The sequence below is a fragment of the Phodopus roborovskii genome, unplaced genomic scaffold (assembly GCF_943737965.1).
Source record: "Phodopus roborovskii unplaced genomic scaffold, PHOROB, whole genome shotgun sequence".
NCBI classification, from domain to species: Eukaryota; Metazoa; Chordata; class Mammalia; order Rodentia; family Cricetidae; genus Phodopus; species Phodopus roborovskii.
In genome coordinates, this window is record NW_026126629.1 from 10,401,282 (window position 1) to 10,428,473 (window position 27,192).

General features: G+C 39.1%; 1 protein-coding gene across 1 annotated transcript in view; it reads left to right on the top strand.

Annotated features, from left to right (window-relative positions):
• The window catches only part of LOC127238325 (ubiquitin-40S ribosomal protein S27a-like), an 857,069-nt gene that overhangs the window by 12,433 nt on the left and 817,444 nt on the right, over positions 1-27,192 (top strand).

The window sequence follows — 27,192 nt, forward strand, 5'->3', positions numbered from 1 at the left end:
CCTGACTATATATTTTTACCCAAACTAAGGGAGTGGAGCTACATAAGGTGGGCTGGCTCTTCTCAACTCAATTAAAGCATCCATGACAATCCTCCATAGCTACAGACCTAGCTGACCCACAGAATTCCTCATTGAGATGCTCTTCTCACACAATTGTAGAATATGTTGACAATTAAAACTAACCATAAAACTGTTCTAACAGAGGCTACACCTATACCCAAGTAACACCCTGTGCACAGACTGCTTTCAGTCCTCTCAGAGCCTGTCCAACTTTCCCCCAGCAGCCCCACTCCCATTGTCACCAAAATCCATCCCACACCTCCAGCAGAAACCCTGAACTCTACCATGCTCTCAGACCTCATACACTTCCTCAGATCCCACTCAACATTCCCCATCAGCAACCCCCTATCACCTGGTTAGACACTCTTGCTCTAACAGAACCAAGGCAGTTCTCAGAATCCTAGAACCCCCAAAAAGGCCAAACAAGTACACAAAGCATCCAGGAAATCTAGGGTATTATGTAAAGATCAAACTTAAGAATAATGGTAATTAAAGAAAGAAAGAAAGAAAAAAGAAAAGAATAATGGAAATAGAAGAAGGAAAAGAATCTCAGCACAAAGACCCAAAAATTATTCTTATGACAAGATAAAACAATACATTTTTTAAATTTTATTTGAAAGTATTTAGTTGCTCTGGTGGTTTGAATAGGTTTGGCCCACAAAGACCCATATGTTTAATTGGGTTGGCTTTTGGGAGTGGCACGACTAGGATGTGTGGCTTTGTTAGAGTATATGTCTTTGTGTTCCCAAAAATGCTCAAGCTACATCCAGTAGTCCAGCTGTTTCTGCTGTGTGCAGAACAAGATGTAGAGCTCTCAGCTCCTTCTCCAGCAACATGTCTGTCTGCATGCCACAGTAAAGATAATGGACTAAACTGTAAGCCATCCCCATTTAAATGTTTTCCTTTATAAAAGTTGCCTTGGTGATGATAATCAACTTTATATGGAAAAACAAAAGACCCAGGACAACCCAGTACAATAAAGGAACTTCAGGAGGCATCACCATCCCCAAATTTAAGCTTTATTATAGAGCTATAGTCCTGAAAACAGCCTGGTATTGGCACAAAAATAGACAGGTAGACCAATGGAATCGAATTGAAAATTCTGAAATTAACCCACACACCTATGAACACCTGACTTTTGACAAAACAGCTTAAAGTATACAATGGGAGGAGGAAAGCATGTTCAACAAATGGTGCTGGTACAACTGGTTGATGTTGTGTAGAGGACTGCAGGTAGACCCATGTCTATCACCATGTGCAAAACTCAAGTCCAAATGGATCAAAGACCTCAACATAAATCCAGGCACACTGAACCTCTTAGAAGAGAAAGTGGGGGGTACCCTTGAAAAAATTGGTATAGGAGACCGCTTCCGGAACATAACTCCAGTAGCATTGACACTGAGTTCTACAATTAATAAATGGGACCTCCTCAAACTTAAAAATTTCTGTAAGGCAAAGGACACAGTTGACAAGACCAAACGGCAGCCCACAGACTGAGAAAAGATTTTCACCAACCCTTCATCTGACAGAGGGTTGATCTCCAAAATATACAAAGAACTCAAGAAACTAGTCAACAAAAGACCAAATAACCCTATTAAAAATGGGGGTACAGAACTGATTAGAGAACCTTCAATAGAGAAAATCAAAAAGGCTGAAAGACACTTAAGAAAGTGCTCCACATCCTTAGCTATTAGGGAAATGCAAATCAAAACAACTCTGAGATACCATCTTACTCCTGCCAGAATGGCTAAAATGAGAAACAGCGATGACAACTTATGCTGGAGAGGATATGAAGAAAGGGGAACACTCCTTCACTGCTGGTGAGAGATCAATATGGCAGTTCCTCAGGAAAATGAGAATCAGTCTACCACAGGACCTGGCAAACCCCCTCTTAGGCATATACTCAAATGATCCACATCCATGCAACAAAGACATGTGCTCAACTATGCTCATAAAAGCATTATTTGTAATAGCAAGAACCTGGAAGCAACCTAGATGCCCTTCAACTGAAGAATGGATAAAGAAGATGTGGCACATCTACACAATGGAATACTACTTTACAGAAAACAAAACAAAACAACAACAAAAACAAACAAACAAACAAAAAATCCACAATGGAATCTTGAAATTTGCAGGCAAGTGGGTGGAACTTGAAGAAACCATCCCAAATGAGGTAACCCAGTCACAAAAAAAGGAACATGGTATGTACTTGCTCATATATGGATTTTAGCAAAGGATCACCAGCCTATAATTCACACTGCCAGAGGAACTAGTATACAAGAAGTATTCTACGAGATTCATATAAGGTCCCTCACAGAAGGGGGAAGGGACAAATTCTCCAGACCACATGGGAAGTGGGGAGGGTGTGAGTGGAGAGGGAACTCGGAGAAAAAGGAGGGAAAGAAGGGGAGGAGAGGAAAGCACATGGAACTAGGAAGATTGAGTCAGGGGAGGAATAGAAGAGAGGAGAGAGAGAATAAAAGAGGGAGCCATTATAGGTTTGAAGAGAAAACTGAAGCTAAAGAAATGGTCAGAAACCTACAAGACTGACTCCAACTAACAATTTGATCAACAGTGGAAAGGCTACCATAAATGCCCTTCCCTAATAATGAGATCAATGACTAACTTATCCACTATCATGGAGCCCTCATCTAGTAGGTGATGGAAACAGAAGCAAATACCCACAACTGAACACTGAGCTGAACTGGAATCCAGATGCAGAGAGGGAGGACAAGGCTGCAGAAACACGTAGAGACTGCTTACCCGAACAAAGAGGAGCTAATGGACCCCCAGACTGATAGCTGGGAAGCCAGCATGGCACTGATTCAGACACCCTGAACATGGGTCTCAGCTAGAAGGCCTGAGCAGATGTATTCCTCGTGCACAAAAGGGCTTTGCGGGCATATTCCCCATGGAGGGATACTCCCTTAACCTAGACAGGAGATAATTCCTAATCCCTACTCCAAATGACTTGACATATTTAGATGACCCCTCCTGGAGGGCATCACTCTACATGTGGAGTGGGGCTGGGTGGGATGGTGGTCAGGGTGCATGTGAAAGTGGGAGGGAGGGAAAGAGGGAGGGAGAGGGAACTGGGATCCATATGTAGAATACAAATTATATATATATATATAAAGATTTGTTGCCTTGGCCACGGTGTGTCTTCACTGCAATAGAAACCCTAACCAAGACAAGTGCTATCTTCCTTACATACATAGAAAATTATGGTTCTTAGTTCCCTTAAAATTTGTTAAGGTGAAGAAACCAAATATGTTTGGAGGAATAAGGAAGTGCTGTCACATGCCACTTTCATGGTACAATATTAATCACAACAAAACTCTTTTTTATAGTCTAGTACTTTCTTCCCTTAAAAAGTATGTGAGGTAACAAATCCAAAGGCCAAATTTGGCAACCTGAGTGACATAAAATATATGCTTTGGGAAATGGTCTGTTGAATTTGTTAAGCTAGTACTATTCTTTCTGTATTTTGCCTACTTTTAAGACCCCTTTCCTCTTAATTGGGTTGCTCTATTCAGCTTTAATATGAGGGGATATGTCTAGTCTTGTTGTGTTTTGTTAAGCCATGTTTGGTTGGAATCCTTGGGAAGCCTGGCCTTTTCTGAAGAAAAATGGAGGAGGAGTGAATCTTGGGAGAGAGGAAGTAGTAGGCGTGGACAGGTAGGAGAGGAGACAGGGGAAACTGTGATCAGAATGTGATATACGAGAGAATAAAACAATAGCAACAATGACAATAACAAAACAACAAGAAACTAAGCATCTCACTGAGTTGACATGATGTGGATAGTAATGACATAGTAAAGAACACTAGCGGATAAAAAAACCTTTACTAAGAGATTCGGAATCTGCTTCTATGTTAGGTTACAAAGCTCCAAAGTCATTAGTGGCTTGATTCCATAGAAATAGTAGTTGACAGCAGTGGAAATGGATATGCCTTTGGGAGGAAAATTCTATATTTATGCCAGTACAAAGGGGGAGATTTGCATTATCTGATTCCTGGGTCTCAATCCTTTGAGAAAGAAGAATTGTGGTCCCACGTGGCTGTCATAGGTCCTGTGGCAGGGTTGGAAAGCCCCAAACACCTTCAATGGACAGTTTGATTTTCTTTTGTCCTGAGTTGGAGCATCTTTTTTGAGTGCCCACAGAGTGATAAGCTCTCTGTTCTACCCACTGACATCCTGTAACACGGTATTGACTGAGCCTGCTCTAGTTTTTATTGTGGCTATCACTGGTGTTTGGCACAAGTCCTAGAGGCTGTTGAGAGGTTAGGGTCAAATCTGTGTCCTCTTACATCTTGCCTCAACGTCTGAAACTGCTTCTGCCAGCCCCTCAGCCTTGCTTCAAATCTGAGAGAAATGATGGGCTCATCTGAGTATCCTTCATTGTCTCCTAGACAGGCTCTCCTTGAAGACACTTCCATCACTTTCATACTGCCTTGACTCTGTGTAGTAGAATGATTTGTAAATCTAAGTATGTTTAAGGGTCTAGGTAGGATTTACCTCCCTTCTCCTTCCCAATAGGGAGAAATTGCCAGGTCTATAGGTACATGACCAAATACATAGGAGAAAGCCCAGTGTGCACTTACTTGGAAAGCACCAATTAAAGAAATGTGAAAACTGTTTTTGAAGGAGAAAATAATGACATTCTGCCTAGTCTCACCTTTTCTCATTATCTTTGTCATTGCTTTTCTCTCTTATTCCATAGATTTACTATTGTTTTGTGTTTGGATTTTGACTTTCCAGAACTTCAGTTGCCACTTTGGTTGCTTTTCTCCTCCCGATTCCATTTGAACTATTGTTCTTTCTGATGTATAATTACAGCCTCAGCCGGGAGTCTAGATAACATTAAGCTGGAAAACCCATTAATAGGCATTTGTACCACAGAAAGGAAATGAGTGCATTTGTATGATAAATGAAAGTGTTATCTTGTAGGAATACTGAACATGAAGGTTAGGTAATGTGGAGATTCAATGACATATTCCCAAGTCCAAGGATTGTGCTTGGGAACTATATTTCCCTTGGGTTAGAGGCTGATGTTAAGTAGGCAGAGAATTGGAAGCTGATAAAGGAATTACTAATACTGCCGTTTGTTTTACAAATTTCAATTAAAGGATTTAATATGATGGCTAAGCTATAAATTACATTTAGTAAAGCTATAAGACTGGCATTTTCCTTAATTTAATATTCTTGCTTAATGCCAGGAGGCATTAATCCTGGAAGCATTGGGTGATCCAAAACTCAAACTAAATCCCTAGTATTTATGATTCCTGATTAAACAAAGAATTTTGTGCATTAGGCTGCAGAGTGTAATAAAGCTATATTTTTTTTTTCCTTTTTAGAGCCTAGAATTTAATAAGATCCCACTAAACTTGAACATTTAACAAATCTCAGAATAGAGTGAATGTTTGAACAAATCACTTCACTTTCTCATTCATTAGCTGGGCAATTGTAAAATAAATAGATTTTACTTTGTTCTGTCTCCAAGCCAATAAAGATGATCATTTAAGGAAAATAAGCATCACAACATGAATGTTTATATCTAGTATCACCAATTTTTAAAAGCCTTTAAAATGTCAGTTTTGTTGAGTTTATAAGACTGTGGATGCTATGATAGTTCCACTCAGGTGAAGAAATCTTGTCTTCGGCCATGGGACTTAAAATGATTTTGATAATGCTTTATGTTTCCTAGTCACAGTCTATTAAAGGGCTAGGGCTAACTCTAATTCTCTAATTCTCTCTCTCTCTCTCTCTTTCTCTCTCTCTCAATCTCCCTCTCTCTCTGTGGTAGTGTATAGTCATAATTAATCATCAAATGCCCCCATCCTTTATATAAAATTGTGTAGTCTATTTGAATAAAACCCACCACTCATTCTGTTGTACTTCATATCCTTTCTATATTACTTCAATACCTATTAAAATGTAAATTATATGTAAGTAGTACTTGTGGGATAATGACAGGAAAAACAGTTCTGTACATTTTCAGAACTGATATCATCTATTTAATGAAAGGGTATAGGACCTAGATAAGAGGAAATGGCTCTAGCTATCTGTTTACATACACTATTTAATATATATTGCCACATAGCATTTAATTGCATATATAACAATGTTCCTGTTTCTTATAGTTTCATTTAGTGTGGTTTTGATTTGACTTGTTTTCAGTGAGACCAGTGATAGTACACACACACTTGAATAAATACTCCTTGCTTCTTCTTTCTTGAAGTCCAGGCAATGTTCTGGTGGTTGGAATTTGGCTAACATGGATAGAAATGAGTGGAAAGAAAATTAAGGCAGGGCACAGAAACCAAGAAGATATCAACCATAATACTGATTATAAATAAATAGGACAGCGAACTAAATCAGAATCTGAAAGTGTTTTACTAAGAGATCCAGAAGTTATTTCTGCATTGGTGTTACCAATGGTGTCATTTACAGAAATAGTTAATAACAATAGTGTTCTCTACCATAGATGCCAATCTCTTAGGATCAAATTCCTTATAGCTATTTTGGTTCTTTCCTATGTTTTTATCCCTGTCTCTCTCTGTTCCAGTCACATTGACTTACTTTGTTTAGAGTGTTGGTTTGGTTCTGTTCTGATTTTTGTTCTAGGGATGTAACCTAACCAAGCAGGTATTAGACCTCTGAGATGCTTCTTCAGCCCTGTCTTCTTCTTAGGTATCTATCTCCTTTCTGTTCTTAGAAACTATGTCCATACTGGTCCTAGTACCTTGATTGGTGCTTAGTCCTATCCAATTCTGTCACCCAGCTGCCTCATGATCTTTGTCCTTCTCTGTGTATGAGGCAAGGACTCCTTGCTATGTGTACTCAAACCAACCTTGGCAACCCATCACCATTGCAATTTACTGCTCTTCTATTTGTTAGCTCTTTAATAACTATATTCCTCAATGAACTGATATTTCCATAGGGGTATAAACCATAATTTTTCTTTATTACAATTATGTTGCTTGACATATGATAAGGAGAAACCTGATAGTATTGATATACAAACAAAGAAAAACATGTTATTATAAATTTATTTGTATCTCCAGGAGATATACTGAAATCATATGAGATCCTGATGTCTAGATGTAACCTTATCTGAAAACAGGCTCTTCACAGATGTCATTAAAGTCATTAGGGTGGGGCCATAATCTGAGATGACTAGCATTCATGTAAGGAAGCAAAAGTGTCTTGTGAAGACAGATACACATAGAACCTGTGTGACAAGAGAAGTGAAAATTGGTGTGGTGATCTATTGTTTATAATTTAATAAAGCCACTGGGGATCAAAATATAAAGCTAGCCATAACAAAGAGCCCTGCAGTAGTGATACATATGTTTAATTCTATCAGCTATACTACTTATCTATAGAAACCAGGTGGTGGCACACACCTTTAGTCCTAAGAATCAGGAATTCAAAGGCAAATGGATCTCTATGAGTTCAAGGCTACCCAGGGTTACATTAGAGTGAATTAGTCTAAAAAAGAAACAACTCATACAAAGGAGATCTCAGCAGTTGGGATCCCAGATCCTTAATTCCAGTTCTAGATAGGTGTATAAAATAGGAGTGGGACATTCAGTAGTAAGGCTCAGAGATTTATTCTCCAGCCATGACGAGGACATGACAGCCCTTTCAGTCTGAGGTAGAGGTAAGAGCTAGTGGCCAGCTGTTTTGCTTCTCTGATCTTCAGCTTGAACTCCATTATATGTCTCTGGGTTTTTTTTAATTCATGTTACAAATTGGAGAGATATAGCAATTAGCCCACAAACACAGAGCAGAAGCCATGACAAGAAGCTGGAAGACAAAAGATTTTATTTCCAGTCTTAGACAACTTGATTTCAGACTGGGAGCTTCAGAACTGGGAGGCAGTTTAGAATATTTTATTATAGAAGTCTTAAAAAACAGACATGATGACAAATGTTAGAACAGGGGTTCTGCTGTATATGATAGAGGGCAGTGAAACCTGGGACTTGATTAACTGGGTTCATGAAGCATGGTATAATTAAGTTGAGAAGACAGGCACTTTTCAGGGATTAGGCTTGACAAATCCAGAGAACAACAGGCCTCCATGAACAAAGCTAGAATTTAAAACACCCATAAGCATGTATATGTCCTATCATTGCATGGGTTTATTTATTCCTAAATATATACCATGGGTAAATTGTATCACTTTTTTATAGTGTAAGAAACAGGGAAAGAAAAATATTAATAAAGAATAATATTAAGAAATAGCAGCACCTTGACTTGAACCCAAGCAGCTGTGAAAAACAGACATCTGGGACAGTCACAGAAAATACTGTGTTATATCTAGTTATTTAGTTTCTTGGGGACAATTTTGAAGAACTTATATGGGTCAAGTTATTTTATCAGCTATAGCTATACATTGAGATCCAGCCTATTTCAAAGCTGTCATTGATATCAAGGTATATGCTTCTATTCTGTTTGTTTTTGACTACACTGTCAATCAGTCTACATGTTTCATAAGCCTCTAGGCAGTATGATATGATGTTGTCATCGTATCTGAAACTTTGCATTTATCACTGCCTCATTAAAACCCAGAAGTCTTGATGACATTTTGGAATTGACTCCTTTCTCTCTTGCAGGGCCTTTTCTTCAGCTCTCAAAGTAGGTCAACCAGTAGCCCAGGCTGGGGGAACGAGAATGTAGAGAAATAAAAAGCTGGAAGGAATTTTGCTGGGGAAAGAGATCATTAATTTTTCCTTAGAGAGAGCTAACTGCATCTCTCAAATATGCAGCCTATTCTCAGAATTCCCAAGAGAAAGAGATTCCATTTTGTCTCTGGGGGAAGAGAGTGCGAGTCTAGTGGAGATCCAGGGAGACAGTAGTTTAGAAACTTCCAGCTTCAAACTACAGTCTGACACCTTGGAGTAATTACCTTAAAGAAGCTGAGCTTCTGCTTGTACTGTCTCTAGTGATGGTGACTATTTCCTCCTATGTGAAATAAGAGAAGAGTAGCTAAGGTTTTTTTTTTAATTCCCCCAGACATTACATTTCATTTTGATTTTATGTATGTGAATGTTTGTCTGAATGTATGTAGGTTTGCCACTGTGCACCGTGTTCATGGGTGTCCGAAGAGGGAGTTGCAGTCCCTGAAATTGGAGTTACCAATGTCCACTGCCACATGGCTGCTTCGAATTAAACGCCTTTCTGTGGAAGAGCAACAAGTGCTCTCAGCAACAGAACCATTTTTCCATCCCTCAACTAGAATTTTTAAAGACAAAGTAAATAGTAGTAGAAGACATTTTCACCCTCGGTTCAATTTCTCTAAGAAGGTTGTCATAGTAGGGGATCATTGTTTCTTCCATTTGTGTCCCAATAGTATTTACTTTATGTTTTCCAGCTTTCCTTATTTTTTTTTTACTTTTTTCATCTTTTAAAACAACTTTTTTATTTTACATACCAATCCCTGTTCTCTCTCCCTCCCCTCATTCTAAACCCCCCCTTCTCCATCCACTCCTCAGGGAGGATGAGGCCTCCCATAGGGAATCAACAAAGTCTGTCATCACTTAAGGCATGACCAACGTCCTCCTCCCCGCCCCCCCCGTCTCAAACAATAACAATAACAATAATAATAACAACAAACAAACAACAACAAAAAAAACCCCCAAAAAATGTAATTTCCAAATTAGAAATCCACTAAGATCAAGTAGTGATCTCTGAACAGTCCAGAATTTTATAGGAATATCAATAGATAAGAAATTCATAAAAATAAGGGAAGTAATAATAATAAATAATAAATTTGAATTGATATATCGAGATCACACAGTGCATCACCAGACTCTACATTCTCAGGGTGTCTGCAAAGGATAGCGCTATTCTTAATCTATAGAAGAAAAAGAAGATCAGGTTACTTTGCCAGTTCAGTTTTGTCAACTTGGTACAAGCTAATGTCATCTAGGAAGAGATGCAATTCCTCAATCGAGTAATTACTTTCATCAGATTGGCCTCTATGCAAGCTTGTGTATCAATTTTCTTGATTAATGAATGATATGGGAGGGTCAATCCCACTATGGGTGATAACCACTAGTCAGATGGCCCTGAGTTGTATAAGAAATAAAATTGAGCAAGCCATGAAACTTAAAAGCTAGTGTTTTTCCATGGTCTCTGCTTTGGTTCCTGCCTCCAGATCCCTGCTTGAGTTGCTGCCTTGTTTCCTTCAACAATGGATCCACATAAGTCAAATAAACCATTTCCTCCCCAAGTTGCTTTTTGTCATGGTCTTTATCACAGCAATAGATAACAAGCTAGATCAGTTACTTTCAATTAAGTTGTACATGAGAAATTCCAATAATTTAGGTTCAAGAACCCAAAAGCTGGTGCATCATCCTCTGCTCTTGACTGTCTTCTAGGGGCATGGTAGTCTGAAGGAATGAACAGCCTTTATTTGAGAATGTGCACACATATAGGATCAGAGCATTAGAGCATGGGCGAATGTTTTTCCTAAAGTCTGTGATAGTCTGCTTTCTTGTCCTTTGCTGTCACTGGTACATCCATCTGTTCATGATAAATTTCTTAATCACCTCTGGTGGTGTGATTCTGACTCCTTGAGTATTTTGTCCCTGCCACCCATGGGGAATGCATACTGTTAAAGCATCTGCTATCCTCTTCCTCCCTGTAAACTCTGAGGCAGGGAATTCACTAGAGAGCTTTTAGTGACGTCTACCTTGCCTGGCAGTGAGGAAAGCTGACCATCTGTCTGTGCTTATGAAGAATCCTTCACTGACCTCGTGTGTTCAGTTTCCATCCTTATCCATTCTGTTTGTCTGGTGACTTTTGTCCTCATCTTTCAGGGATGGTTAAGAAATAGGTTTTTTTTTTCTCTAGAAGAGACAAAAATCTATACTTTTCAACAATGAAAAAAAATTCTCACTATATTATGACTTCTCCTGTCCTTTGAGAAAGGGTCTCACATAGTTGGGACTGGATCTGTGTATACCTGGGAGTGTCATGGCATTCATGATCCTTCTGAATCCACCTCCCAAGTGCTACCTAGGATTAGAGATGTATACTACCATGCCTTGCTGGCTTTGGATTTCTAAGGCACACTGTTTTAGCTTGCTTTTTTGTTTCTGTCTTATAACACTATGACTAAGTGTAACTGAGGGAGGAATGGATTTATTACATCTTACAGGTTAGGCTTCAGGGTTGAGAGAAGCCAAGGCAGGAGCTCAAGACAGTAACATAAAGGTAGAGACCATGGAAAAAATGCTTCTTATTGTTCATTTCCCCTGGCTTGCTCAGCTTGCTGGCTATACAAGCCAGGACCACCTGTCTCAGGGGACACAACACATACTTACCTGGGCTATTCCACATCAATCATTAATGAAGAAATTTCCCCAAAGGTATGTTCACAAGCCAATTTGATGGATCAATTTCTCAGTTGAGGTTTCCTCTTCCTAGATGACTTTGGTTTGTTTCACATCGACAAATATCACGCAGCACAGTTTTACTGCTTGTGTTTATTGTTACTGGAATTCTTAAATAGGCTATACTTATTGCCTGCATCTATAAAAATGTAGGGATGAAATTTCTCTCTGGTCATTCCCTCTGCCTTCTTGAAAGCCATGCATTTTTGGATGAAGAGACAAATTACAAAGGTGTAATAGTATCTTCAACCAAGGCATTTGCTCTCTCTCTCTCTCTCTCTCTCTCTCTCTCTCTCTCTCTCTCTCTCTCTCTCTCCGTGTGTGTGTGTGTGTGTTTGATGGCTGGCTTTCAATTTGAAGAATAAGCCTTAGATAGATATAGCCCATTGTCCGTTTGCATCCCTGCTTTGTGCATGCCTTCCCTCTCTTTAGAAAAGACTCCAATATTATCTTTGCTGAACATTGTGCATGTTCCTCTCAAATGCATGGGTCTGTCCCTTTAGATACATGAAAGGGCAATCAAGAGATGGGCAATGTACAAATTCTTACATTTTTCTGATGTGCTGAATTGGAAACGTTTTAGGAACAATAAAAATCAGGACAATCAGCACATGAGCAAATGAGGCTCTGGTGACTATCTGCTCTTAGCCTTCCATATTCCAATGCAGTCATATTTTCATTATTCATAGGCTAGTACACAGAGTCTTACCCTACTTTCTCTTTCCAGTCTAGCATCTGTTGCTCTCCTCTTCATTTTCAATTCTATGAATTTCCCCTCCATATTATTTTAAGATTTAAGTGTCCAGATGGATGGTGAATTTTTTTCTCACACCTGGCTTCCCAAGCAAGCACTGAGTATTTGATTTTTCACTAGGCTTGAGCCATTCATTCCTCCTGGCCTCCTTTTTGTAACATGTACAGTTACTCCCTTTCTGGTTTTAATGGTCTCATTAAAGGCATTAGAAATGGAGACTCTTGAACATAATTTACCCAAGCACCATCCAGGTTTCAATAGAGAGCGAACTGAGAGAAAGAGAAAAACAGTCGCAATTCCTATTCAACATCAGCCAAGCTTATCATACTGCCCTTTTCACGGATGGCTTTGTAATTAATGTGGGCAACTAAGAGGCAAGTAGTACATGGGCAGCCCAAGAAAGTCACCTCAGTGCTTTTGTATTGTTAATAAGAATTAAATGTGAGTAATAACAGCAGTTTTATATTGCACCAATGAAACATAATTTCAGAATGTGATTCAAATCATACTTAATTAGAGGCCTTTAAGATGCCCACAGTCCCATTTTCCAAGGGAATTTGATGTTTTGGAAAGGGACCCAAAAGTCACAAACCCTAAATCACTCAATTTCCCAGAGGGCTCAAGGCATTCACAAACCTGAAAACTGGACAAAGACATAAAGTTCTTCAGTCTATTTTTAATGGTGCCCCGGAGTCTCACACCACTCCACTCCAGTCATGAGTCAGGAAACCAACAAGCACTGTCACCGTGGATCTTTCTTTGAGGTTAAAGTACTTGTCACTCTTGATATTGTCTTATGGCAAAAGTGATCATAAAGCCTGAAACGCCAGCACATCATGTCAAGAGGCAAGGGGTAATTTCCCCACCTTTAAGTTTTTTTTTCTGAAAGTACTACGCAATTCCTAGTTAATTTGCTTTCCTCCTCCTCCCCCTCCTCCTCCTCCTTGTTCCTTTCCCCCAGACCTAGTCTGTAATCTTTTTGTTGTTGTTGTTATGCATTCTGTTTCCTATGCCATTTGTTTTCTTTATGTATTGTGGGTTTGAGATACTGAGGTAAAATGATCTTATAACTAATCATTTTGGTTCATTTTTATCTTTTTCTTCTTCAACACCCATGTTTGTATTTATTTGTATTTTTCTTTGGCAGTGTTTGGGATTGCATTCATGGCCTTGCATATTTTAGGCAAAAGCTCAACCACCAAGACAAACTTCTAGCACCACTGCACTACACTTAGAGACCTGCTATGTAATAATTAAAACCTGTTCCGTGCAAAACAAGGTTCCACTTGGCAAAAAGACTGTTGTCTCTCTCTCTCTCTCTCTCTCTCTCTCTCTCTCTCTCTCTCTCTCTCTCTCTCTCTCTCTGCGTGTGTGTGTTTTACTATCTCATATTGTGGGAAGCCTTACACAGAGGTCCTCAGGGGAAAGAAATCCAAGCCTTCAACCAGGGAGTAATGATGGCCTATTAACCAAGTGCATGAGTGAGTTACAAACAGATTGTTCAGGCTTGTCACATGTTGAGATGGCTACAACCCTCACAAACAGTTTGTCTACAAGTTTGAGAAGGACCTGGAGATAGAATTCTCTAGACAAGCTGTTTTCAAATTTCTACCAGTTATGGGATTTCTATAAAACAATATTTTTACATTTATTTTCATTTATATGTATATGTGTCTTTGTGATGTATGCCACATATATCCAGGTTCCCAGGGAAACTAATAAAGGGCACTGGATCCTATGACGCTAGATTTACAGGTAGTTGTGAGACATACAATGTTGGTACTGGGGATGGAAATCTGGTCCTCTGGAAAGACAGGATGGGCTCTTAAATGCAGATAAGAAGGGAAACAGACAAGGAAGAAGGCAGAAAGGGGGGGGTAGGAAGAGTGAGGTAAAAAGAGCATGATTCAATAAAAGTGGAAGTCACCATCTTTTATAAATTAACCTTGAAATTTTTTCTATCATATGTCTCTTCTTATACAGATGAACCATAACATAGTGTTTCTGCACACCAAGGGATGCAGTTACTACAAGGAATCTGTTTCTCCTGACAATCAGCAAAAAATATTTAGTTGGCGGAAGGATTATCAAAAGTCTGCAGGCTATCTAGGAGTATTCATGATAAGAAAGTGTAGGATCTGTGAATTGTAGGAGTGTACCTCTCTGAGAAATGACACATATGCTTTGGCATTTTCTGTCTCTGTGTAATAAATACTTCTTGCCAACTGGGCAAGCATGTAATCAAATCCTTACTTTGATTCAGCAGTTTTTTACTCAGGGGTACTTCATAGGTGGGTTTGTCTGTCGTATTTCATAGAGTTATGTTTGTCTCTCCTTTGGTTATGTTAATAGTTATTGACAATTAAATAATTCCTGGGACTTACATAATGGTAGAATTCACTCATTCCTGAAATTAATACCTGAAACTCTTAAATAAAGAGAAATTGTACTCCTCTGCTATTTGGTAACACGTCAGTATAGTTCTTATACAAAGCCAGGGAGAACAGTTTTAATTTTCATTTATTGGCTATGCCTCAAATATCATAATCTTTCAAAGCTGACTGTTATTATCATTGCTATTAAAATACACAATACTTAAATTCTTTTAAAAAGTCTTAATCCATTAGTGTTATTACTCTTATTGATGTTGAAATTGTACCATATATTACCTGAAGCCTAATTTAGACTCATGAAACTTTTAGACATAATGCTAATACTTTTCAACATCCTCATTCTCACATCTGTCAAGACTACTTTGCATACTTCTGCTGCAGACTGGAACTCAGCTGTTTATTATGCATTCCTGGTTTTCTGCAGATGAAAGTGTTGTTTAGATATTGGTTTTATTTTTAATTTTGTGTGTGTGGAGTGTGTTCATGTGGGTATGTAAGGTGCCTAAAGAAGCTTGGTGAGGTCATCAGACTCTAGTGTAGCTAGAGTTATGGCAACTGTGAGTTGCTTAAAATGAGTGCTAGGAACTGAACTCAGGCCCTCTGCTAGAGTAGTACACACTCCTAACTGATAGGCCATCTGTTCAGCCCTGAAAACACTGTTGAGAATTCACATCCTGAGTGCTGAAGTTCTTTCTGCTCGAGGGCTTCCGCCAATATTGTCAGTAATTCCAACAGTCAATCTTTTGAGAAAGCTTTAAAACAAGTTTAATGAATAGTGTTTTACTATGACTTTAGAATTTTCTTTTGCCTTGAACAAGCTTAAGCACTGCTTCACTTACCCATGTGTAAAAGGCACTCAAAAAATGATTAAAAGGCATTGACATCTCACTTGGGCCCACAAGGTAGCTAAAAACTGACAGAAAAAGCCAAACATCACTGCCTTCAGTTTGTGTGTATCTCCTTTACTTTGGGTCAGACTCTTTTTTAACTCTGCAGAGGCAAAACAATCACTGAATTAGTATGTATCTACCTAATGTATGTCACCCCTCTTCATTGCTAAAGACAGAGAGAGCTCTTTGAAGTCATCATGAATTCCAGGAACAACCTTGTAGTATAGAATCCTTCCCTCATCCCATTGAAGACAGTTATCTGTGATGCAATACAAAATTCTGACACAGACCATCTTGAAGGAAGATTTGGTCCCCTGGTCAATGACTGTTTTGACAGCTTCATTTTGGATCATTTTGCAGGGCCAGAGCTGAGATAAAAAATTGGTGGGACCACATCTTGACCATGACTGCTTAATTAGGCTGATTGCTTGCTCTCTGACACAATTTTTAGTGTGTGTGTGTGTGTGTGTGTGTGTGTGTGTGTGTGTGTGCGCGCGCGTGCGCATGTGTGTGCACATGTGCGTGTTGTATAAGTGCACGTGGCATGTGTATGGTAGGATGCATGTGCCTATGTGTGTATATACATAGAGGTCAGAGGAGGACATTGTGTGTCCTGATCTATCATTTTTCCTCTTATTCTTTTTAGACATAATGTTTCACTGAACCTGGAGCTAGACTAACAGCCAGCAAGCCTCAGACATCCCCTATCTGTACCCCTTACCACAGTTGGAGCATCAGCAAACATGGGCATGCCTTGTTTTTTGTTTATGTGGGTGCTGGAGATTTGAACTCATATCCCTATTCTTGTGCAAAAAATGCTCTGTACCTACAGAGCCATCTCCACTACTTCCATTACTGTTCTCTTTATTGGCAATTTGGGATAGGCAGCTAAAGTCTCAGCTTGTTGAGATTGGTAGAGCTGGGATTTGTGCTGTAAAACTCTGGTTACATAAGGGCTATTACCTTTTCCTGTTCAACACCCTACTTAAAATGACTTTGCTTCTTGATTGCAGAAGCTTTTATTGACAGTGCTCAATGTAGGGTCTGGGGAGCTCTGGGGCTCCTCAAGACTATTTCAGGAAGTGTGGAGAGTGGAAAACACTTTCTGTGGTGACAGTATAGTCTTTGCCTTTTTCACTGTCATTATCTCATGAGTGCCCAGTGGAATTTTCCACAGGCTGTGGGAGGTGTGAGATTGCTGCAGTTCCGTGCAGGGACAGCTGTGTTTTATTAAGCCAGTCAATTAAAAAACAAAAAGAAAATAGCACAAATATAAAGCAATATCAATCTCCTCATTAACATTTTGTTTCAATTCTTTGTGTAATTAGATTTCTCAATCTTTCGTTAAGCCCCATTGAAGAGTGTTAGAATTCTTGCCGGTAACACTAGATACAAGAGGATAACGAAAGTAAAAAAGTAATCCAGTTAGTGTCTATCTTCCAGTTCAACTATGAGCGTATATAGGAAAATATATTTGGGGGATTTTGAAAACACAAGAATTTTGGTATGAAAGATCCTACCGAAGCTGCTTCTGTGTGGGTGAGAGAAAGAAGAAGGCAGAAGGTCATACCACACCGTAACAGTCTCAGATATGTTTAAGATACAGGGCACTGCCTAGGGTTCAGGTCAATGCAGGTAGTCAAGCCATGGCTGTCTCATGGGTGGTCCACTGTGCTAAACACTTTCACCATGGTTGTTGCTAGTCAAGTGTTGTTGAGCTAGATTTATGTTAATGTGTTTTCTTTCTAAGATACACTGTAAACACTCTATTGTTTACTCTTAAGTGAACTTTTCAAAAAAGCATGGGGGTATTATGTACAAAATTTTCCTATTGAGCATTATTGCCTGCTTAACCTTATGGATGATGTCTGTGAAGCCCAGTTTGGCTACTGCCATGATTCAGGCATGCCCGGAGAAGTGATTTTCCTTTTACACCAAGTTATGTGTATCTTGGTGCTGTGTCTTGTGATATGGTGTAGCAAGTTCTATCATTTCTCCCAGGAACTTTGCAGTGGCCTCCTTGACATGGCTGAAAATATTCAGGGAGATCAACACTGTGAAAATACTGGATTGCCACCCTAGACCTGCTTTTCTGGACCTAGAACTTTAACTCTATTCAAGAAAGTAGTGGTTACATTTTAAGGGTTCTTGGCAGTCCCAAGATGAGGACACATACTCTGGCAGCATCACAGGCACAAAGAGAAACAGCTGTAGTTCCAGGAGTCGTCAAATGGTGTGGTAAAGCTGGGAGCAACCATGGGAACCTAAATAAATGTGGTACAGTATGCATTCAACAGCTGTGCTCTGGCTGCTTATTAGCTCTTTCCCCATGGTGCAAGAGAGAACCAACTAACATGCACAGCAGTCTGTCATCTCCACTACCCAGGAGGTAAACAATTCTCTCAAGACTGCTTCTCCTCCAGCCACTAGTCCTTATTTGCCTTTATGTTGCTCATCTGGCTATTATTTATACAGTGGCAGAGATTAGGTTTCAGAGTAAAGCTGGATTTGGTGCTGGAGGTTATGGCTATTTTTCAAAAGTAAATTTTTTTTATTAAACCAAATAAGAGAGAATTGCTCCCGGGAGGATGCCTAATTGGTCTCTGCTTGGAGCATGCTTTTTCTGGTTTTGGAGTTGGTGTTCTGTTGTCCATGAAGTTAGACATATCATTTTGGAGTGACTGAATATGAGCCCCTATGTCTAGAGCTAGCTGTTTTTACTTTAAAATCTGCATACTGATTTTAAGAAGGATATTGGGCAAACAACCAAAATGATCTTCAATTTCAAACATCTTATACTTTATTTATTTGATTACTGAGTTACTGTGTGTTTGTGTGTGTGTGTGTGTGTGTGTGTGTGTGTGTGTGTGTGTGTGTATTGTGTACCTACAGAGGTTGGGAATAGGTTCTTTCCTTCCACTGTGGTGATTCTAGAGCTCAGATTTAGGAGTTAGGCTTGGTGGAAGGTGCCTTTACTTACTGAGCCATCTCACAAGTCTGCCAATAGTGAGATCTTATCCTTAGATTTGTGCCATTTAATGTTGACCAAACCAAGACAGAAATTTATAAAACTGTTCCTGATGTATTAACTTACAATGGAGAGACTGACTCTTTATGGATTCCAGAACACATACATCCATTGTCCCAAGGGCTGTTTTCTGAAATGCAGCTCTTCCTGGGAAAGCAGGAGCCAGGTGAACTGGATCTCAGACCACTTACTCAAGATAAACACCAGTAAGGTTAAAAAAATGCCTGGGCAAAGCATTATGTTACACACACATACAAAAATAAATCTGGGCATGGGTCCTGACCTTAAGTATGGTTTTTATACTCAGACTCCATTGAGGGGGGAACCTAACTTTTTCTTTGCAAATAGTTGCCAACTAGAGATGAATTCTTGATTAAGGATGGGGAAACATGTTCACTTCCCCTTTTCAGCATTTGGACCTCATCTGGTTTGGACCCATGCAGGCCCTGTGCTTGCTGCCACTGTCTCTGAGTTCATTTGTTTATCAGTCTTATTGTATGTGGAAGACATTGTTCTTTGGTGTCTTCCATCCCTTCTGGCTCATACAATCTTTCTTCCTTCTCTTTAACAAAGTTACCTATATCACTGTCTTGCTCAGCCATCATCAGGGAAGCTTCTACTTGTGCTCATTTTCAAGACCTAATTATTAATTTCCACATTTATAGATGGGTATTACCTATATATGGGTATCATATGCCTATAAATAGTCATCAACAGAACAATATTATCCAATCAAGCTGTAATAAATAAAAAAGAAACAGTTCTGTGAAGTGTTAGGTAGATGTGGTAGGTATTTTCATGGTGACTCCAATGGTCTCCACATCCTGTTATAGTTGATGACTATAACTATAGAGTCTACATCATAAATGATATTTTATCTTCTGTGTTCCTTTTGCATATCACTTGGCATGGGAGCTATAGGATTCTCAATAATGGTTAAGGAGAGGACCATGGGTGAAAACTGACATCTCTAGCCACTAGCCATGCCAATTGGTCACCATACAATGAAGACTGTAGCTTCAGTAAAACCTTCAGGTGACTGGAGCACTTGATATTCTGACCTCAGGAGACCTCATGAGCAGAAAGACTGCTCCTCGATTGCTGTTCTTCAGATATTGTGAGGCATTTACTGCTTGAGGCTGTAACATCTTGGGTAATTTGTTATGTGGTAATAGATAATTAAAGTAGTATGGAGATATTCAATAAATCATTATAATTATTATTGTTTTTGTTACAGTTTAGTCAGGTACATTATATTTTAGCTTTTGAAGGGGCCTATTTTGATGTTGGTAAGTGCCAAGAAAATCCTGGACACCTGATATACTACTATAGAATAGGTAGTTTCTCTAAGTGGTTCATTTATCTTAGTGTGCAGTAGTAATTTTTATTACCTTCACTTATTTTGAGATCCTTTACAGTAGTTATTTAAATAATGCCTGTACCAATTATTTATGCCAGACTAATAGGCATAGGAACTTCAAGATTATTATACTAGGATTATGTAAAGGAAAGGAGAAGAAGGGAACTGAATGCAAGTACCAGCAATTCCTTTGTTCTTAGTTATATGTTTTGAATCCTAGTGTCTAGGTATTGAATGAAGCAAGCATACAAGGAGCTGGAATAAAGTCATGAAGAGTCCCATTGATTTACATACCACCAAGTAACAACTTTGTAATCATTTGGGAAATTATATATTTCTGAAATACAACTAGGTTGCAGCATTAAAGAAATACAATATATATGCATATTTGCATATACATACACATACCACACATACACACACACACACAAATGCACACTTACACTGGGAGCTACCTCATCTATCTTGAAATACTTGAGTGTAGAGAAAAATAGCCTTTGAAATATTTCCCAGATACATCTTTTATGTCCTGCAAGCCTGACATACAGATCCCTACTGAAGACATTACAGCATATAATCAAAAGACCCTTGCAAGAGAGTCAGCTTCTGATTGTCACCTCCTTCTCTTCAACTGTGTGGACATGAACTGATGATGTGTGTGAGCATGATATTTCCATATGCACGTGGAGTAGGTCTCACCTCAAAGTCCTTAGGTTTACGTTATGTGAATATGTGCCTGTGTGTATTCCCACAGTGCTTGTGATGGAAAACACAATAAGAATTGATTCTGAGTCTGAATGAATGGAAAAAGACTGAAATTATTGAGAGTAAAGCCTTGAGTACAATCTTGTGTACAAGATGAAAGGTTTACTGCATATTTATGCAAAAAATATTATCTACAGATTCCCTTCTGCCTCCTGAGATTCCCATGTGGGCTAAGACTCAGTTATTGTACCCACTGTCCTTTATTGTAACAGGATAGCAAATCTCAGCATGGAGAAGGGGAAGTGGGCATAAAATCCTACCCCTCACTGAGGAGCTATTGGCAATTGATAGCTTCTAGGCTGGACAAACATTCTCCAGTGAAACACCATATATCTAAGAATATCTACTCATCAGAATTGGACTTGATCGGTGAAAATAAAAAAGTACTACTAGTTTAGGTGGGGAGGGGGAAGTGAGATTAGATTAGATCTGGAAGAGTTGCAGCAGGAGGCAAATGTGATTAAAATACATTGTATGAAACTATCAGATAAATGAATTTAACTCTAAAATCCATGTCTGTTGGACACAGACAAGATGTAACATGTAACAAATAAACAATTTCATCTGTGACCTGATGGCCTCCCCCGCAGTCAAAACACTGGCTCACTGAAAATAATACAGAAAATTACCTTCAAATTAATGTTTAGGGTATAGATTTAATGAATTCTGTGTTTGGGTTTGTGTCCTATCACTGAGATTACTCATTATATTGATGAGGAGATTCTAAAATACAATGAAATTCCAAATTGGAGACCTCTTTGCTGTCAAATCCTTTGGATAACATGCCACAGGCCTCTGGGTCTATGTTAGATTCTAAGAAACCTCTCTTTTGAAATGTTACTTTGTTATTTTAAACACTCAGAAAGCTTACCACATAGTAGTAGGTCTTAATGATTTGATGAGGGAATTAATAGCACAGGGTTTTTTACATTGCTTGTTTTTGGGATTGCTGATGCTGCTGTGATTTTCTTGGCTCCAGAGAGCACACAAAAATGTGATTCTGACAAATTTGAGTATAAAGATGAAATCAAATGGATAGTAGAAAATATGTGAGTGTTTGCATGGAAATATACCAGTGAACTTAGTGACCTTGAAGCAAATATAATTACGTGGCTTTCAAATCAATGCAGATAACTATGCTTTTGTAAAAAGCCCTAGATCCTGGGCTTGCATGCCCTGCCATAAGAATTTTTGGGTACTCATATTGCTCAGGGGGAAGTATTGCCCCTGGAATTAACCTCCACTCTGGATTTTGTTGTTACAAACATTTTTGTAGTAGTTAATGTACTTCAAAATTGGGGTAAAACTTCTCAGGGATATTCACAGAGAAGGAAGGTCCTGACCCACAGTGGCATGCAATAATAGCAGACACAGAATGTCAATAGGGAAATTAGTCAGTCCTGAAAACTGTATAACTTGGGGCTTGGTATTGCAATAGGAAACCTCTTAACTGCTTAAATAGAAATGTTATGAAAAACCAGACAGCATAACTCATTAAAAAGATAAATTTAAAAAAATGAAGCTTTTGTTTTGCAAAAGGAACTGAAAGGACAAAAGTCAAATTTTAATTACAATATATATTGTATCCTCAGTTGAAATAAATTTGGCATTATTTCTCAAAGAAGTGAGTTTTATAATACAGAAGTTAGTGAATTGAAGGAAACTAGGAAAGAAAATTCTGCTAATTTTACCCCTGTTCTGTGATGCTCATTCTTCTCTTTCTCTTAACTGATACGTAAAAAGTTGTACATATTTATGGGGCAACTGTGTGATGTTCCTTTATATGATGTAATATGTAATGTCCAAATAAGTGTAATATCTATCTCTTTAAATATTTATCATTTCTCTTTAGTGGAAACGTTAAAAATACCTTTCAGCTTTTTTTTGAAAGAGGTACATTGTCACCATAGGCTCATTTCAATGGCTGTTTAGTCACCAGGGAGTGACTTTTGAAAGCATTAGAAGCAGTAGGAAGTGTGTCCTATTGGGATAGGTGTCATTTTGTTAGCAAAAGTATGCCATTGGGGGTGGAAACCCAAGCCAGGTTCAGAACTTATCTGTCTCTCTTCACGGATTAGGATGTAACTCTCAGCTGCTGTTCTAGCACCAGACCGCCATACTCCCAGACATGAGGTTAATGGACTAAGCCTCTGAAACAATAAGCAAGTTAACAATTAAATGTTTTCTTTCATAAGAGTTGTTGTGATCATGGTGTCTCTTCCCAGCAACAGAACAGTGGCTAACACACAAGTTGGTACCAGGGAGTGGATATTGTTGTGACAGTGTTGTTTGCTGGAAGAATATGGAAGACACTGGACTAGAAAATTGGTTGAATGACTGCTTTAAGTGTGGTTTAATGGGACATTGTGTGAGGGACATTAACAATGGTGCTAAGGGTGATGTGAAATGTGTCATTGGGAGAAGTTGTGGAACCTGTTAGAGGTGGGGAATAGTAAGCTCTTAAGTGGACTGAGCATACTGCCCTTGGAAGGGATGCAGGGATTCCTAAGGAAATCCTTCGTAGTTCTCAAGAGAGTTGCTGTTACTCTGGCTCTGGCATATCCAGCTTCTTTGACTGACTTTTCAAGATGTGATTTCTTCCATATCTCTCTACCTCATCATCTGCCAATGGCCATGTGAAGTTTGCCAGAGCTGACACTGTGCTATTTCATATTTAGCCTCTAAACCTGCAATCAGACTAGACTTCCTTTTCTTTCTAAAAATAAAGTTAGCTCACCTTTGGTATTTAGTCATAGCAAGAACAATTGACCAATAGAAGCCTAAATATTTTGGTTAATGATGTGCCCTTCTGTCATTTAGACCAGGGAAAATTCTGGCCCCTTTGTCTGCTATTAAATTTTAAATGAAAAGGTGCTTAACTCTTTATAGCTCAGCTCCCTTGCTGTAAACATTGTGGGAACAATGATACCAGTTTTACAGAAATTTATAAGCATTCAGTGAAATAAAAGATTGTAAAAATTAGTATATTAGGGACATATTCATGTGATAGTCCATACAAATCTATCTAGTTTTTGACAGTTGAGTAGAATTTATTTTATTTTATATAACAGTTTAGTAACTCTTAAAGTACAATTTAAAGTGAACAGCTCTTTTAAATCATGACATGAAACTCAAAAAATCATAAAAGAATGATTGCTAAATTTGCTACATTCATATTTATGAACAAGAACCAAATTTCAATAGCAATGTTAGAAGACAAATGACAAATAGGTGGAAAATTGGTATGCATAGGAAAAAGACAACTTTTAAACAGTGTAGAAATATATATTTATGTAAATTTAATAGAAGTTATATATGTTCATATATAATTTTATTTATAGATTTATGTTTTTCATAAAATTATAAATAAATATAACATTTATTTCTAAATGGCTAACCCAATAGAAAAATGGCAATGCCTCAACACATATGTACACAGACACACCCATATGCCACATGCACATATGCGCCAACCTATACACATACACACATACAAAGACACAGTTATGCACATCTACATCCACACATGTTCACATACACTTGCAGGAACACATATAAACATGTTTGCATACATATTCCTGTGGGCAAGATCCTTGACCCCCAAATCCGGGCCCCTGCCAAAGAACGAGGTCTCAGCTGGAGAGCGCCAGTTTCCAGTGGGATCCCACTACCCTGCAAAACCTTCTCTAGTTCCAGCCCAGCCCTCGCCGCCCTCTTCCGCTGGCTATTGGCCAGAGGTGAGTCTGGGCCCAGTTGGGGCTGCCTGTCTCCTACAACCTCTTTCACCCCTCCCCTGCCTGAACTCCCTGGATTGGCCCCTGATCCTGCTGCTCCTGTCTCCGGTCCCCATCGAGAGCACCCTTGGAGCTCTGATACACCCCCACCCATCCCCACCTCTAGCCTACCCCCCCCTATCCTGAGCCCTACCCCACCTATGGTCCTGCTGCTCTGGTTGAGCACTGGGACAGAGGGTGGAGCCAACAGTCCACCCTACTTCGGAGACTTCTCGGAGCAACTCCAAACAAAGGAGACCTGACTATCCACACAGGACCACCTGTAATTTCCACCTGCTTGGTCTCTGACCCCGCCTCCAGTCCTCTGCTGGAGTCCTGGGCCCCTCCCAGAGATCCGCCTATCTCTGCGGGTCCACTCAGAGTTCCTGCGGGCAAGATCCTTGACCCCCAAATCTGGGCCCCTGCCAAAGAACGAGGTCTCAGCGGGAGAGTGCCAGTTTCCAGTGAGATCCCACTACCCTGCAAAACCTTCTCAAGTTCAAGCTCAGCCCTCGTCCTCTTCTGCCGGTTATTGGCCAGAGCTATTGGCCAGAGCTATTGGCCAGAGGACCACTGTGAGTACCTGCTGGCATCTTCTTCTGGATCCTCATCCTTGACCCCATCCCTGGATCCCTGTCTGCGGAGAAACCTCCTAGAGAGCTTGGAACACACAGAGCTACAGATATTGAATCTCAGATCCACATAAGCCCATCGGGGAAGGACCATAGAGAGAGGGAAGAGACACCACCAACACCTACTGGAAGAAACTATGGGAAGAAGGCAATACAAGAGAACACCTAACAACAGAAAGAGAAACATGACACCACCAGAATCTAGGGAATCTACACCAACTAGAATGGAACACAACAACAAAGCAGAGGAAGCAGAAGGGTACGACTTAAAAATCACCATCATAAAAATGATAGAGACCCTCAAAGAAGATATGAGAAAATCCCTTAAAGAAATGGAGGAAAAAACAAACAAAAAAGTGGAAGAAATGAACAAATTCCTTAAGGAAAGTACAGAAAGCCAAGAAAAAATAATTAACCAGGTGAAGGAAACAGTTCAAGACTTGAAAACTGAAATTGAGAAAAGAAAGGCAACACAAACAGAAGGCTGGAAATTGAAAAGCTGGGCAAAAAATCGGAAACCACAGACACAAGCATAACCAATAGAATTCAAGAGATGGAAGAGAGAATCTCAGGCGCAGAAGATAAACTAGAAGAAATAGATTCATCGACCAAAGAAAATCATAAATCCAACAAATCCTTAACACAAAACATCCAGGAAATGTGGGACACCATGAAAAGGCCAAACCTAAGAATAATAGGCATAGACAAAGGTGAGGAAGCCCAGCTCAAAGGTGCTGAAAACATATTCAACAAAATCATCGAGGAAAACTTTCCAAATCTGAAGAAGGACATGCCCATGAAAGTACAAGAAGCATACCGAACTCCAAATAGGCTGGACCAAAGAAAAAAGACCCCTCGACATATAATAATCAAAACACCTAGCATACAGAATAAAGAAAGAATATTAAGAACAGCGAAGTAAAAAGGACAGGTAACATATAAAGGCAGACCTATCAAAATTACACCTGAATTCTCCATGGAAACCCTCAAGGCCAGAAGGTCCTGGATAGATGTTCTAAAAGTATTAAGAGAACATGGATGCCAGCCTAGGCTACTATATCCAGCAAAACTCCCAGTCAATATAGATGGAGAGAACAAGATATTCAATGACAAAACCAGATTTTCCCAATATGTATCTACAAATCCAGCCCTACAGAAAGTATTGGAAGGAAAATTCCAACCCAAGGAAGGTAACTATGCCCACAAAAATGTAGGCAACAGATAATCCAACTACACCAGAAACCTAGGGTGAAGCAGAACAAACATATTCACAATACCACTGCCAACAACAAACCTAAATCAAACAAGCATCAACAATCAATGGACCTTACTCACCCTCAACATTAATGGTCTTAACTCACCTATAAAAAGACACAGGCTAACAGAATGGATACGAAGACAGAATCCATCCTTCTGCTGCATACAAGAAACACATCTTAGCTCCAAAGATAGACATTACCTCAGGGTAAAGGGTTGGGAAAAGATTTTCCAATCAAATGGAAATAAGAAGCAAGCAGGCATAGCTATCCTAATATCTAACAAGTTAGACTTCAAACCAAAACTAGTCAAAAGAGATGAAGACGGTCATTTCATATTCATCTCAGGAGAAATCCATCAACACAAAGTCTCAATTCTGAACATCTATGCCCCTAATACAAAGTCACCCACATTTGTAAAAGAAACACTACTAAAACTAAAAGCTCATATAAAACCTCACACACTTATAGTAGGAGACTTCAATACACCACTCTCAACACTAGACAGGACCACAAATCAGACACTCAACAAAGAAACAAAAGAATTAACAGAAGTTATGTCTCAACTGGGGCTAACAGACATCTATAGAACATTCCATCCAAAGACAAAAGAATATACCTTCTTCTCTGCTCCACATGGAACCTTCTCTAAAATCGACCACATACTAGGAGACATAACAAACCTCAACAGATACAAGAGAATAGGAATAATCCCCTGTATGTTATCTGACCACCATGCTTTAAAATTGGAATTCAACAACAACACAAATAGCAGAAAACCTGCAAACTCATGGAAACTTAACAATGTGCAATTGCACCACTCCTGGGTCAAAGAAGAAATAAAGAAAGAAATTAAAGACTTTCTAATATTCAATGA